The sequence below is a fragment of the Ictidomys tridecemlineatus genome, unplaced genomic scaffold (genome assembly GCF_052094955.1).
Source record: "Ictidomys tridecemlineatus isolate mIctTri1 unplaced genomic scaffold, mIctTri1.hap1 Scaffold_148, whole genome shotgun sequence".
NCBI classification, from domain to species: domain Eukaryota; kingdom Metazoa; phylum Chordata; class Mammalia; order Rodentia; family Sciuridae; genus Ictidomys; species Ictidomys tridecemlineatus.
Window position 1 is genome coordinate 283,043 of NW_027521306.1, and position 14,284 is coordinate 297,326.

Below are 14,284 nucleotides of genomic sequence, written 5' to 3' on the forward strand. Positions count from 1 at the left end.
CCTAGTGAAGCTGATGTAGCTCCATATATATCCATAGGAGTTGTTGTGTTATTTCTTTTTAATAGGGAAACGATGTCACTCAGGCCTTTCAAAGGTAGAACGTACTTTGTAAAGCAGATTTTTTTTTTTTTTTGTATGTAGCTGACAAAAATCTAGCAATAACACGGAGTTCTAAAAGTGACATTTTGACTCTAAGGAAGTAATTATTTGCAATTTGTTTTGAACAGAAGCTTAGTTCATGTCAGTGGTGAACCTCCAGACAATCATTAGTTTAAACTGCCTGCTATGTGTTTAAAAATTTCAGTCAATTTAGAGCTGATCTGAATTGCAAATGGGATGGTAATAAGCCATTAGGGAACTGCCTATCTCTGTTTTGCACTTACAACCCTCTGCTTTAAGGAGTTCCAACCACACTGAAATATGAAAATATCATTTTAATCATGCGCACTGTCGACAAACACAGAAATGCTGGAGATTCACAAGTGGAAAAGTGGCGTTCAGAGGCTGAACACAGGAAGCGGTGACGAGGACGAAGAGCCACGTAGAACCTTCGCTGCAAATTATGTACAGTAGTAAGTTTTTCCAAAAACAAATATTCAGTTTTGTTTGTAATGCAACACGGCTCTCCAAGCCCAACATCTGGATAAATTTATTTTCTTTGGATTTTGGAATTACAGTTATCCCAAACCTTTTTTTTTTTTTTTATGAGGTCACTTGGGAAATCAAGGGAACTGCTTCTATGGTCAGATTTCAGCTTGCAATACACATAATAAGCTTTTAAGGTGCTTATCAATAAGAACTCTTCTCTAAACAGCCTGTTCCAGGATTCTAGAATACTCTATGTTAACGCTAGTCTCAGAGCCATCCATGCCGAGAAGTATTTTATTTTCTCAAAGTGCTTCAGTTCAGAAGATCAGATATTAGTGCAAACATACATTGTGAAGGATGAGGTGGAATCTCACCCAACCCTTAGGTTTCTCCATCGTCAGCGATACAGTTAATTGAACAGAGAAGCGAGAATATGAGGTGACCTCCCATATTTTCAGCGGGTAAGGTTCTTGACTCTTAGACGCTGGTTTCTCAAGCCATTTGATCTCAAAAAAAGGCAGGACCAACCCATGGAGGAGCTGAGGCCTGGGCAGCCAGCTGTGTCCAGTGACTTGGTACTGGTCTTTCAGCCTCGGGACTACACACATTTCTTCCACTTTGCCTTCACTGGACTTGACTTTGCTTTACCTGTATTAATAGGACCCCAGAAATTCCATCAAACTGCCATTTGTAGGAGTCTTTGGGAAATATGGACACTTACAAGTGATCCATTCATGACATGCTTTCTCTCCACCAATTAAACATTTGCTAAGATGAAGACAAAGTGCGACATCATTGGTAAATAAAGAAAAAGATAGAATTTGAATAGGGCTGGGGGGGGTGCTAGTTAGAATTTAACTCTGGGGGCCTAGAAACCCACAAGGTCAGGGTCTGGCCAAGCCTAGTGTTTGTTCATTCCCTTGAGAAGGGAAGGCCAGGGCATGAACTGTGACATCAGTTATGTGGGTGAACACAGAGCCTCCCGAGTGTCAGCTTGTCCGCCACATCTGGACTCAAGACAAGAAAAGATGGAATAAAATAAAATTTTAAAAAGAAAAAAAAAATGTCCCCAAACACAGCATCCCTTTTTCCTCACACTACATCATTTCACTCAATTTCAGATTATTCCTCTTCAAACCATCCTCATGATCAGGAGAGGCTCCAGCCAGCGGGCAGTGTGAAGTCGGAGTGGACCAGTGGTGCCCAGGAGTGGGCCAGGTGAACCCACCAAGAGGGGGCGCTTCTCCTCTGCCCCACGAGGCTTTCCTTTCTTTACTCAGCTATTCACTGACTCAGCAAATGTTCTGGGGGTCTCCTTTGGGTGCACGTAATTGTACTGGACATCCCCGAAACACAGACCGAACCAGACCGTGGACCCTGCTCCCCAGGAATGGACTGAAGGAAGCCAAGTTCAAGGTGAGTTGGTGCGATCGGGGTGGAGGTGGAGATGTAAGAGGCACAGGCAGTAGGCCTCGCGGGCCTGTGGGTCAGCACCCTCCAGACCTGTGGCTGTGGACTCAGAAGGGCGCAAGGGCGGACTGTGCCCTGAACTTGAGAGACACTGCGGCCCTGGAATAACCCGTTTCGCCTCAGCTAAACATGGAGAACTTTGCGCCCTCCTCGGCTGCCTACCTTCTCCACGGAGCTGTTTTCAATCTTCTCAACTCTCAGAACCTCCAGCTTCCTATTCTTCCCCTCACTTGCAGACGATGATCTCAATTCCCATCCTGCAGAGAAAATGAAAGCCATCAGCTGGAAACCCACTCAACTTCCTGCCGCCAGCCTACACGGGGGAGCAGGATCCAAACCCTCACGCTCCGGGCTCCCTCCACGAAGTCCTGCTCCCTGCACTCCCAAGCCCTGCCGCAGGCGCCCTGGCCCCTTGGCTGTCTCCCAGAGATCCTCCTATTGATTACTTCCCTGCTCCATCTTTCAATGTCAAGCCTTCCCCTCTGCTGCCCTGGGCTCCTGAGCTTGCAAGATTGTGCAGGTCTCTACTCTCTTACAAACAAGGACAATAACAAAAACCCTCCTTCAACGTCCTGTGCTCTCTGCTCTGTCCTCCATCACCACCGCTAGTCACAGGTAGCTGCTGAAATTCAAATTGATGAAAATTAATTGAAATTTAAAACATTCCTCAGGGGCTCTACCACATCTCAAATGGAGAGTGGCAAATCTAGAGGACACACAGGGCTAGAATGCATACCCAGGAACCCTGGGACAGGGCCTGCAGCTGCTGTGTCCTCCACTATAGTCCAAATTTATTGAGCACAGATGGTGACGATTACTTTGTGTATGCTACATAAGGAGTAGTGTATGCCATTGGACACTTACATAAATGTGTATTCGGATCTGAAAGACAAGCAAGTATTTAGCATGCACACCCAATAAGCACTATCAGAACCTTGCCCAGAACCTGGGAGGGAGTAAGTCACAGAGTCTTGGGCTAGAGCTCAAATCTTCCAGAATGGGTTCAGACGAATCACACTATTCTCAGAATGTCCAAAACCACTTCACAAGATTTGAACAATAGGGCTAGGGATGTGGTTCAAGTGGTAGCACACTCGCCTGGCATGCGTGAGGCCCGGGTTCGATCCTCAGCACCACATACAAACAAAGATGTTGTGTCTGCTGAAAACTGAAAAATAAATATTGAAATTCTCTCTCTCTCCTCTCTCTCTCTCTCTCTCTCTCTCTCTCTCTCTCTCTCTTTAAAAAAAAAGATTTGAACAGTAATACTGATGTTCATATCTACCTTCATAGAATTATATAGGCACTTAATTTGAGGAGTAAATTTCTAAAAATTTTTTTCACAGGAGAGAGAGAGTGAGAGAGAGAGAATGTTTTGGTTTTTGTGTGTGTTTTGTTTTTTGTTTGTTTTGTAGATAGACACAACACAATGCCTTTATTTATTTATTTTTTAATGTGGTGCTGAGAATTGAACCTGGGTCCTGCCCATGCTAAGTGAGCGCTCTACCACTCAGCCACAATCCCAGACCCAAGGAGTAAATTTTTTAAAAAATGCAAAAACACATTTCCCTCTACCCTACTCCCCCCGTCCCAGACACACAGAAAAAAAATTGGAATAAAACTGCAACTAAAGTCACAGGCAGTTACAAATCCAGACGCCCATCAATCAAATCTACCTGAAGAGTTGAAGTTTCCTGTGTGGCCCACTCATAAAGCCTGGACTGCAGGTGGCTGCCGGGTCACTGGCCTTGCTGCTCATATGGTCATGGAGTGGTCACAGAAAATCAAGTAAAATCCAGTGCTCACGTCACAAATCGAGGATTCCTGGGTTGCTCACAATGACCTCTTGGAGACTTGCTGCTGCTGCTGCTGCTGCTGCCTGAGAGTAGGTAGAGGCTCAGGGGTGCCCTCAAGCCCCATCCCAGAGCCAGGGTCTTGAGGACAGCAGGCTCCTGTCTGGGCTGTCCCCAGCCAGGGAACCTCTGTCTTCCCTCACCAGCTTCACTGATCCTCTCACTGGGCCCAGACTCAGACATATCCAAAGCCAAAGGCTTCACCATCTACAACAACCAAATTTTTTTTGGGGGGGGGATATTTTATTTTTATTAATACATATTAATTATATAAACTAATGGGATTTAGTGGGATATTTCAACACATGCATATAGTAGACACTGATCAAATTCAACTTTTTTATCCTCCCCGCATCAATTTTTCTAATTTAAATTTATTTGTGGAAATACGACCATCTTGAGTTAGTGTGGCCAGGGGAGGAACACGTTGCTGCCTGGTCCTCCCCACTCTGTACACCCTTCAGCCTTTTCCGCTCCACAGACACACACCCACAGAAGATTCCCCACTCCCCAGACTAAAGGCTGATCTTGCTACCCCAGGATTTAGCCCTCTCAGCACCGTTGGCAATGGGAATCTTGGTCCACGACAACGTTCACACACATAATGAAATAATATAGAGCTGGCATTTTCCAAATATATGTACCTATCTCCCAATCATTAGGATGGCTACTACCAAAATAAAACAGAAAATAACAAGTACTGACAAAGAGGTGGAGAAATTGGAACCATTGTTCGTTGTTGGCAGGAATGTATCACGGTGCAACCAACATGGGAAATAGCATGGCGGTTCCTCCAAAAAGCTAAAAATGGAACTACAATATGACTCACAATTCCATTTTTGGATATATCCTCCAAATAATTGAAATCAGGGTCTCCAAGAGCTGTCTGCACACCCAGGCTCATAGCAGCAACTATTCACAACACCAAGGGGTAGAAGCAACCTCAATGTCCCTCGGCAGAGGAATGGACCAGCCAAATGGACCAGCCAAAGGGGTACAAACGCACAGTGGACTCATTCAGCCCCCAAAGGGAAGGGAATTCTGACATATGCCAACATGGGTGCATCTAAAGGACATTATGATGTGAAGTACAGTCAGTCCCCAACGGAAAAATACCACGGGGTTCCATTTCTAAGCGGTAGCTAGAGTAGTCAAATTCAGAGGCAGAAGGTGAAATGCTGGTATCTAGGGCCTGCAGGGGAGGGGACCAGGGAGGTTTTGTTTAATGGGTACAGAGTTCCAGTTCTGCAAGATGAGAGGAGATGTGGAGACAGACAGTGGCAAGAGGTGAGAAAAAACGGAATGCCACTGAGCTGGGCACTTAGAGATGACTAAGACCAGACATTTTATGTTATGTGTACCTCGTGGCAATTTCACGTACATGTGTGTGTGTGTGTGTGTGTGTGTGTGTGTGTGTGTGTGAGAGAGAGAGAGAGAGAGAGAGAGAGAGAGAGAGAGAGAGAGAGAATATGAGCATCCAGCATCAGGGTAAGCATTTTGCATGAGTCACTTCACATTATCTTCACAACAACCCTGGAAGAAACCATCATCACCATTCTCTAGAGCCTTGAGGGATAAAGTGATGTGCTCAAGGCTACACAAACAGAAAGGAGCAGCCCCTTGATGCAGGGGCTCATGATGATCACAATTATATTGTCACTTCCTGGCCAGGACTGTTTGGTGCTACCCCATGGTCAGCTTCTTGCACTGAGTTACTCATTTGGATTCTCCTCTGGTGGTTCACTCTTCTGGACGAGTCATAAGGCATGTAGAATTATCATCTTCTGTCTGTTAAAGAGCATATTCTTTGTGGATCCCAGTGACTCGACTTCCAGTATATTTCTGTCTTCCCAGGTGTTCAGAGTCGACATGAGGATGTACTGCCGAACCTGCTTTGCAGATCTCCTGTGATACCTCCAGGATCCCTACATGGCTGCATCCTCGTTATCATTTGTAAGACGGACACACTGAGGCTTTGTGAAGTTAAGTAACTGGGTCACATATCCAGGGAAACTGAGAGTCGCTTCTTCCCACGTTGATGTCCAAACTGTCCCGCCAAGTCACACTTCTCTCTGCTGTGTGACTTCCGTTGGGTTCCTGAGAGTTCAGTTTCTTGATCTTTAATTTGACCTTGGCTTAAGTATCCTTTTAGATATTAACACAGGGTGGTTATCTTTCATGTAATATGCATGTTTTTAAAGTCTCCTTTCAAAGAAAATATTTTCATCGGTGATCTTAGCAGTAGAGTTGGAAGGTTGGGATTAATGAACTCTCAGTTCTGACATTTTCTTTTTAATCTGTAATTCTATTACATGGCTGCATTAAAATAAGAAGTTGCATAAGAAAGATTGAGAAAGAGATCAGGAGCATAATTCTAAGAGGCCATAAGTTTCCTTGTAAATTTGATGCCTTCCTGCAGCCTAATAGATCTAGCCTTAGAAGTGCACCCTCTTAATGGGAGTTTCCACATAACATACTCTTGACAGCATTTATTATTAATGATCATCCATGAGTTAGGAAGGCTAAAGTCATGTGAATGGAATCCAAAAGTCAAACAACCATCTCTCAGAAGCAATTGAACCTCGTCCAACTGCAGCACAATTTTGAGAATGAGCTAAGGAGTAACACAAGAAAATGCTTTGCCTGAGCTGGTGATTTAATCTCTAAAAAAGTGTCACCAGAAATGCAGATGGAGGGAGCGGAAAACAGCCACAGTATTAAGAAGCACACATGGCCAGTCTCACCTCAGCCAGCTGCATGCGTAACTTTAAACCAGATGGGTTCTGAAGATTTGGATGCAGATATATTTCTCTGCATCCATTCCTAGCTCCTCGGGTCAGGCTTGTGAAGGTCAAACGTGTTGAACTCCTGTCAAACTTTCCAGGGTGGGTCAAAGTCAATAATTTCCATCTTAATACTGAGGCCACAGTGTGAAGTCAGAAATCTACTCCATATGTTCATGACCTTACTTCACAGGAATCCTAAAAGGTCTCTTCTGGAGATCCCAGTGAGGTTCCAAACCTCCTCAGCCTCATAGGATTGGTTCCTCTGAGCCATTCACATTATACTTATATCATTTGTGCCAGGCAGGGTGGCACACCACCTTAATCCCAGTGCTCGGAAGGCTGAGGCAGGAGGATAGTGAGTTCAAGGCCAGCCTCAGCAACTTAGCAAGGCCCGAAGCAACTTAGTGAGACCCCATCTCAAAAATAAATAAATAAATAAATAAAAATAAAAAGGGTTGGGGATGTAGCTTAGTGGTAGTGGTTACATGTCCCTGGATTCAATTCCTGGCACATACACACACACAAAAATTGTCATCCTTAGTGACAATCTAGCAGACTAGAGAATGTCATGCACAATGTCATTCAATTCTCACAATCAGCCAGCAAATGCTATGGCATGTCCCCTTTTCCAGAGAGAGACGTACAGATGGGAACTGACTTCTTCATGTGTGTCTAGTTGGCTGTGGCCTCTGCTCAGTGCTGAATCAAGTCTACCTGACCCCAAGCTCATACCCTTTACTACGTCACACTGATTCTCCACCTGCCATCTTTTTAGATTTTGAAAATGACAAATACATGGAATACACCCTTATTTAGGAGGAAAGTGAAGCCCAGCAACAGGTTTACTGTCCCTTACCCCAATTCCAGCGGACCTTCCCACCAGGGGGATGCCATAATGCTATCGTCCTGCACCTGTGCACGTGGATCTTTAGCACTATAGACTCACCATTCTGGAAAAAATAAAAGGTAAGTGTCTTGAATTTGCACCTGTAAGGTTTTGTTTGAATGCTCATTACTTGTCTCTCTCTTTTTGTGTGTGTATGTAGTGCCGGGGGTGGAACCCAATGCTTTGTGCATGCAAGGCCAGCACTCTACCATCTAAGCTAGATACCCAGCCCATCTCTTTCTTAATTAAACTGCTTTTGCAAGTATTCAGAATATTGCCATCCATTTAGTCCCTTCTACAATATAAATTCTGAACTATCTCCTGTAGAACTGAAAATATTCGTTTTGCTAACATTTGGAAATTTTGAAGCTAAAATGGAAAAGTGATGCTACGTGATCAAAGAACAAGAGAAAATCAAATCACCAGAGCCCAGGTGACTGGCCCTGATTCCCAGGCTCCAACACTGTGTTCTCACTGAAATTCTCTGTAGTGTTACCTTAAGAGAATGCAAATCTGACTCTCCTTTGGAAGATGCAAGAGAAGACAACTTTAAACTTCTATATAATAAAATATCATATCACCAGGGAGTCTCCAGTTAAAGATTTTTTTTTTAAATTATGAAAATTAAAAGGTTAAAAGACGCCCCCAATTTTTTTTCTTTCATCTCCACTCTGTGTCAGGTACCCTGTTAGGGTTTTTTATCATGTATTTCTTTCTCAGGATAACCCAAGAAAGTACGTTTACTCTCGTTTCATAAATGAAGCATCTGAGGTCTTAACAAGGTCATGTAATTTGCCCAAGGTCACACAAGGAATAAATGGAAAACCTAGACTCAGAATTAATCTTTAATTCCAAAACCAATTCCTTTTTCATTTTATTAAACTGTCACCTTGAATTTTAAAATACCTGAGGAAATAATCACTTAACTATATTTCCAGCCCCTAATAACTATTATAGGGGAATTCTTACACAGTAATTCATACACCAGTAGAACTTGCCAAGTAAACATATTTTTAATGACGATGACCAAAGCATGCTCAGGCGGCCATTTAAACAGGTGAGGTGATCATTCTGTTTCCCCCCCCTGTTTAAACAAGGTTTCCATTCATTTAAGAAATATAACATGGCAGGCTGCATGTTAGGAAGAGATAAGGCATGCCTCAGAACCAGTGTGAGCGGGTGAAGGCAGAGACCCATGGTGTGCAGGGGAGACAGTGGCACAACATATATTTTATCTCAAAGAAGCATATGCCGAGAGTCTTTTCACGAACAGCCTTAAAACCCAAAGGGGGAAAAAAACTACAGAGTCTTTTCCTTATTTTCCTCATCAAAATGAAATGATTTATCTGACTCACCTTATGTTTTTGCACCATAAACATAAAATGTGAATAAATAGCAGTGCAGACAATTCCAAATAAGTTAGTACAATATCTATTGAGTTGCTGTGATGCCATTAATAGTGAAATGAATCACATCGCACAGCTCATTTGAATCAGCTGTCACTTAAGTAGAATCCAGTGACATGAGAATGTTTCCATTTACCTTTAGGAAGAAAGGAACAGCAATTGAAAAAAGGAGAAGAACATCACCAAACTAACCACGTTAAGAAATTAGGCCACTCCAGAATCTCGATAAGACTCCTGGGGCTCATGCCCCAGGGCTATTCCTCTTCTGCCCTTTCAGAAGCTCCAGCTCCACCACCTCCTGGCTATTCCGTTTTTCCCAAGACCATAGTGCGATGATGCAGAACCGCCCCCCCCAGGGCCATCATCACAGGGTCACGGCAAGTGGGAGGAAAACTTTGTGCTTCCAAGTCCTGGATTCTCTCATTTCCTTACAACATGCTCCTTTATAAGTCTACAGGTGCCTTCTAAAGTGGACACCTGGCCAGGACTCCTGCCCTGCCGGCACCCAGGTTTACCCTCACGGGGTCTGAGAGTGGGTTGCTCAGGCTGGCCTTCCCCAGCACAAATACGGGGCCACCCCACAGCCAGGGAGACGGGGTGCTCCTCTTCCTCAGCCATCTTCCCTCCTTCAGCCTTGGCTGTCTCTCAGCTGCTCCTTCTGTTCAGCTGGCGTTTGGTCACTACTGGCCATGACGTGCAGCTCTTGGATTGGGTTGCTCCCATTCCTATCCAGAAGAAGGGTCAGCTAGCTGGGCTCCAGGCTACGGCATGGAAACTCCTATGGTGTGATTTAATGAGGGTGTCTTCCACGTGGCACAGCAACCACTTCCTGGGAGGATGAGATGAATTCTAGATAGGGAAGAGGGGTGGGAGGGAAAGGGAGGGGGAAGGGGATCAGTAAGGATGGCGGGATGTGATGGTCATCATTATACACAGTACACGTATGAAGACTTGAATTGGGTGTCAACATACCTTATATACAAACAGAGATATGAAAAATTGTGGTATACATGTGTACTAAGAATTGTAATGCAAAAAAGTACATGTATAATGGCAAAAATTGACGTGAACATACTTTATATACAGAGATATGAAAAATTGTGCTCTATGTGTGTAATAAGAATTGTAATGCATTCCACTGTTGTCCTGCATTTAAAAAATAATAAAATCAATAAAAAGTCAGATATAGGGAAAAAAAGAAAGAAAACTTTGGAATGATGTCTCTGGCACACCGTAGTCTGGGACAGTTCCACCACCATCTTCCTCTTGACTTGCCTTACATCTCTATTCACCAATATCCCATAGAACCTCTGAGAGTCGTTTTAGCTATTTTTTTTTCCTATGGCTACTTTTATGCCATCTGGTGCTATGTTATTCAAAGGAGCTTAATTATTCTTCCAAATATGCTTTTAACATCATGCATCCACATAAGCAAGACAACCTAACACACTGCTAAGGTAATCACTGAGGAAGAATACTGGAAGATGCTATATCATTCTACCAATCAGCACAAGCCTTTCTCAGCATTGGAAATGATTCAGAGTTAACTATGGGGTTTTCAAAAAAGTGTAGAAGTCTTGTCCCAAGATTGACCAGACCCCCACCAAAAGATCAGGCTGCCATTCTAATGTGTTTCTGCCTGAGTTATGCTGTACTTTCTCAGGTGGCAAGAATCAGAGACCTGCTCAGGGGGTCTCACACAATGGATATATAAGGTCATATGGGAAAGGAGCCAAGCTCCAAAACCTCTCTCTGCAATGCATACCAAAGATCAGAGGTAGAACACTGGTTGACTTCTTTTTAAGTGTGTACTAGTGCCTAAGGATCAGTTCTAGAATTCACCTCATTGTGGCTCCATCAAGAAAACAGTGAGTACTCTAAGTATTTCAAGTGGAAGGGATTTAATACAGGCATTGGTTTCACAAATGGTGAGCTTTTTCACATAGGAGATGCTTTTGTTGCCCCAAATATACAAACCTTCACCAGGTTTAAGCATCCATCACCCAACCGTGGCAGGTGTCAGCTGCCAAAACCTCAACCTGCCATCTTCCCCAGAGATTCCTGCTTTGGTCAATAGGAATCAACTCCATTGAGAGGTCTGGCATGCTATGCCCTCCCCTCCGGCGGGGGGCAACCAATAGCCAATGGTTGATTCAGACGTGCTGTCAAAGAGCTTCGCTTTCTGCCGCATACAATAAGCTCTATTATTTGATTCATTCTCCAGGGTCCACAGCGGCAACAACTGAAGCTAGATGTTTTCTGAAACCACATCTTTGCCTACCCTCTCCCCCCTCCCCCCCCCCGACTCCCTCGCTAGATTCTTCTGGGAGCACGCTTCAATAAATCAGTGTCACAAGAATTCCCATGTCACTCTCGGAATCTAGGGAATCCAAAGTACTATGTCTTATGTATTTTAAACTATGTCTTATATGTTTGCTTTTCTCTGCCATGATATCTAACTGTTGGGCATTTAAACAAATGTTGTCTGGTTGGCCAGTGAGAATGGCTACAATCCAAATACCTACAAGAGTAAAGACAAGTAATTTCAACCGTACAGATGTAGATACCAAGAACATAGCTGCAAAATACAGAAAACCGGGCCATGGAAAAAAAAAATATGTTCACCTGTCTTAACAGCCGATGTAAATCACAGTTCGTCGGGAGCGGTGACTGGTATCGAATGTGAGTACTGCCAAGATGATAGGATCAAGTGTGTCATTTGGAAGCGGCATACACACCCGGAGAGAATGAGAAGCGTGTTGCCACTGAAGACTGTCATATGCTTTGTGGGTGGATCGTGTCATCCTCGTGACAGCACATCCTGCAGAAAGGGTCTCTGAGGAAGTCAGAGGACAGCTCTTTATCTGCTCCATCCCCCTGAGACTGCAGGAGCAGGTTTCAATTAAGGACAAGGAAAGAATGAGAGCCTCTCACAGCACTAGTAACGCGGAGTTTCTACCCTATTCCACATTACTATGCTCCGCATCATCCTAAAAGGAAAATGAAGTATTTTTCAAAGACACTGAAAGCATCACAGGAGACCCAGCCTGCCCCTCCTCCCACAGCCTCCTCGTTACCATCATGAGAAGCAGAACAGTACGCAGCGTGGTCTATCATCATGGTGGTGCTAAATGACGGTTGTTAATAATGTCCATGAAACGTACCTTCCCCACTCGGACACGCGCTAGTTGTTTCAGTAGATGAGTCGGGATCCGTTGAGAGGCCAGTAGCAGAATCCCAACATAGATCAGCCTGGCACTGCATCACTTGGGAGGGGGATCCCCAACACCTTCTGGAGAAATCCACCTGTCAAAGATACCGCAGCAGAACCCTGGGGAAGGACGCCATTCGAGGTGCCTGGACTTCAGAACTAAGGAGGCAGTGTTATCCAAAGAGTTCTTTGAAAGGACATGAAATTCTAAAACTATGGCTTTCAAACTTCAGCATGAATCACCATCCCTGGGGCAACTCGAAGAACACAAGTTTCTGAGCCCCCGCCCAATGCTTCTGTTTAGAAGCTCTAAGGTAGAACCCAAGCATCGACACTTTTAACGAGTGCCAGGTGATGTTGATGCTGCCGGACCGGCACCTCCCATGGGAACCATGCTTCTCGGAAGGGTTAAGGAAAACAGGTGCGTGTGATTGACGCCAATGAAGGCCAAGCGTGAAAGCCAGAGGCCCTTCTGTGATCTCCCACCAGGAGACTCCACTTCCTGCCACAGAGGAGAGGAAAACTGGGCCCTACTCTCGCTTGACGGAGCAGCCAAAGTCCTGCACGGGGAAGCTCCCCGACCAAGGCAGGCAGCGAGACAGAGATCAGGACCTGAGGTCCAGTGGGACTTTCCACTGGAGAGGGGACAACATAGAAGAGAACCCAGCAAGATTTGAACCTCAGAGGGTCTGCAAGTGTGAGGTCTGCAGAAGGGCCTCTGCCTCCCAAAGAGGAGCCAGAATCCTTTGCTTTATTAAAGGCAAATAGAGGCCCCTTGCCACAAGATGGCTGTGCCGCCAGCACTGTGGGGTCCATGTCCATCAGTCCCTGGACCCCACTAGGCCAGACCCCAGGCCAGCACCTGTTTTGAGAACTCGGCCCACGGCCGCCAACCTGCACCTGGTGATGCTGACCACCATTGGAAGAAGAGGACTCTTCTTTCCATCCCTGTCCTCCTCACCTGTGAACCCGGTTCTGCTTCAGCCATAATGCCCTCCCTCGACCTTGTGTGTGCACCGAGCAATGTGAATCCCAGGTCCACACCATAGCCACTCTGTGCCCAAGAGCCTCCGTGCTATCTTCTCTGATTCAGTTTTGGGGAAAAAAAATCTAGAAAAAGGCCCTTAGTGGTCTGGTTTGAGTTACACGTTCTTAAGTTGGACTAAAATCTGTGCCCAGAGCCATAAAACACATGATAAGAACATCCTGAGCCACGTCCCCACTGGTGGCCAGAGTCAGGGACTGTTGAAAGGACAGGATCCCAGTGAGCAGTTTCGAAGACGCCTGATACTGATCCATTCCAGCCTTCCATGTGTCCTCAATTAAGAGAACAGCTTAACCAGGAGAGGAGAGGAAACGGGAGGGGGCGGGCAGGGAATGGCCACCACTTTACCACGGATTTCCATCTCCAACAGGGTGGACCCCCAAATCAGGGGTTAATATGGAAATAAAGCTCAGGGGTTAATCTTTGTCCTAAGCATGAAACTAGCTTCAGCAGAGGCTGAACTTCCTGGAAGACTCGGGGAACCGCAGGAAGCCGGTGGCTCAGCTGGCCACAGACTCCAAGGGCACCCGGCCCGTGGCTGGTCACCTATTGTGTTGCATCCTGCCTCTGTATGTGGCAGGGGGACAAAAGAACGTGAAGCCACCTGCTTCCTGTTTCCTCACCTCGTCACAAGTGAGGAAGTGCCCTTTTTCTTTCCTTTCTACACTTTGAACAATTATAGGAAAAATTTTGATGGCCCAGTTGGGTCACATGCCTGAGTCCAGGACCAATCCTAGGAGACCAGGGGAGCCGCCTTGGAGAGTCTTGGTTTCATACTCGCTACGAGAAGGGAGATGGATGATCTAAGGACACGGAAGAACCCTGTGGCTCCTGAGCCAGAAAGAGTGTCTTCCAGAAGAGGGGATTGCCTTTCCTAGTCAGCCAGAGTATTAGGGAAAACACAGACTCGGTTCAGAGGACATGATGACAGGGCGTGCTTTCCTCCAGAAATAGAGGAAGCCACATGCACAAGCCTGGCACCGTTTAGAATATGAAAAAGCAATTAGAGTGGAGGAAGAAAGTAAGACAGAAAGGTCTA

The 14,284-nt window shown here is 45.2% G+C and overlaps 1 long non-coding RNA gene across 1 annotated transcript; it reads left to right on the forward strand.

The window, feature by feature from the left end:
* The first annotated feature begins 264 nt into the window (after positions 1–264).
* On the forward strand, positions 265–6,875 carry LOC144372705 (uncharacterized). The gene is made up of 3 exons (XR_013432622.1): positions 265–572; positions 1,710–2,004; positions 5,766–6,875. It is a non-coding gene; the product is annotated as an uncharacterized LOC144372705 (long non-coding RNA).
* The last annotated feature ends 7,409 nt before the right edge of the window (positions 6,876–14,284 follow it).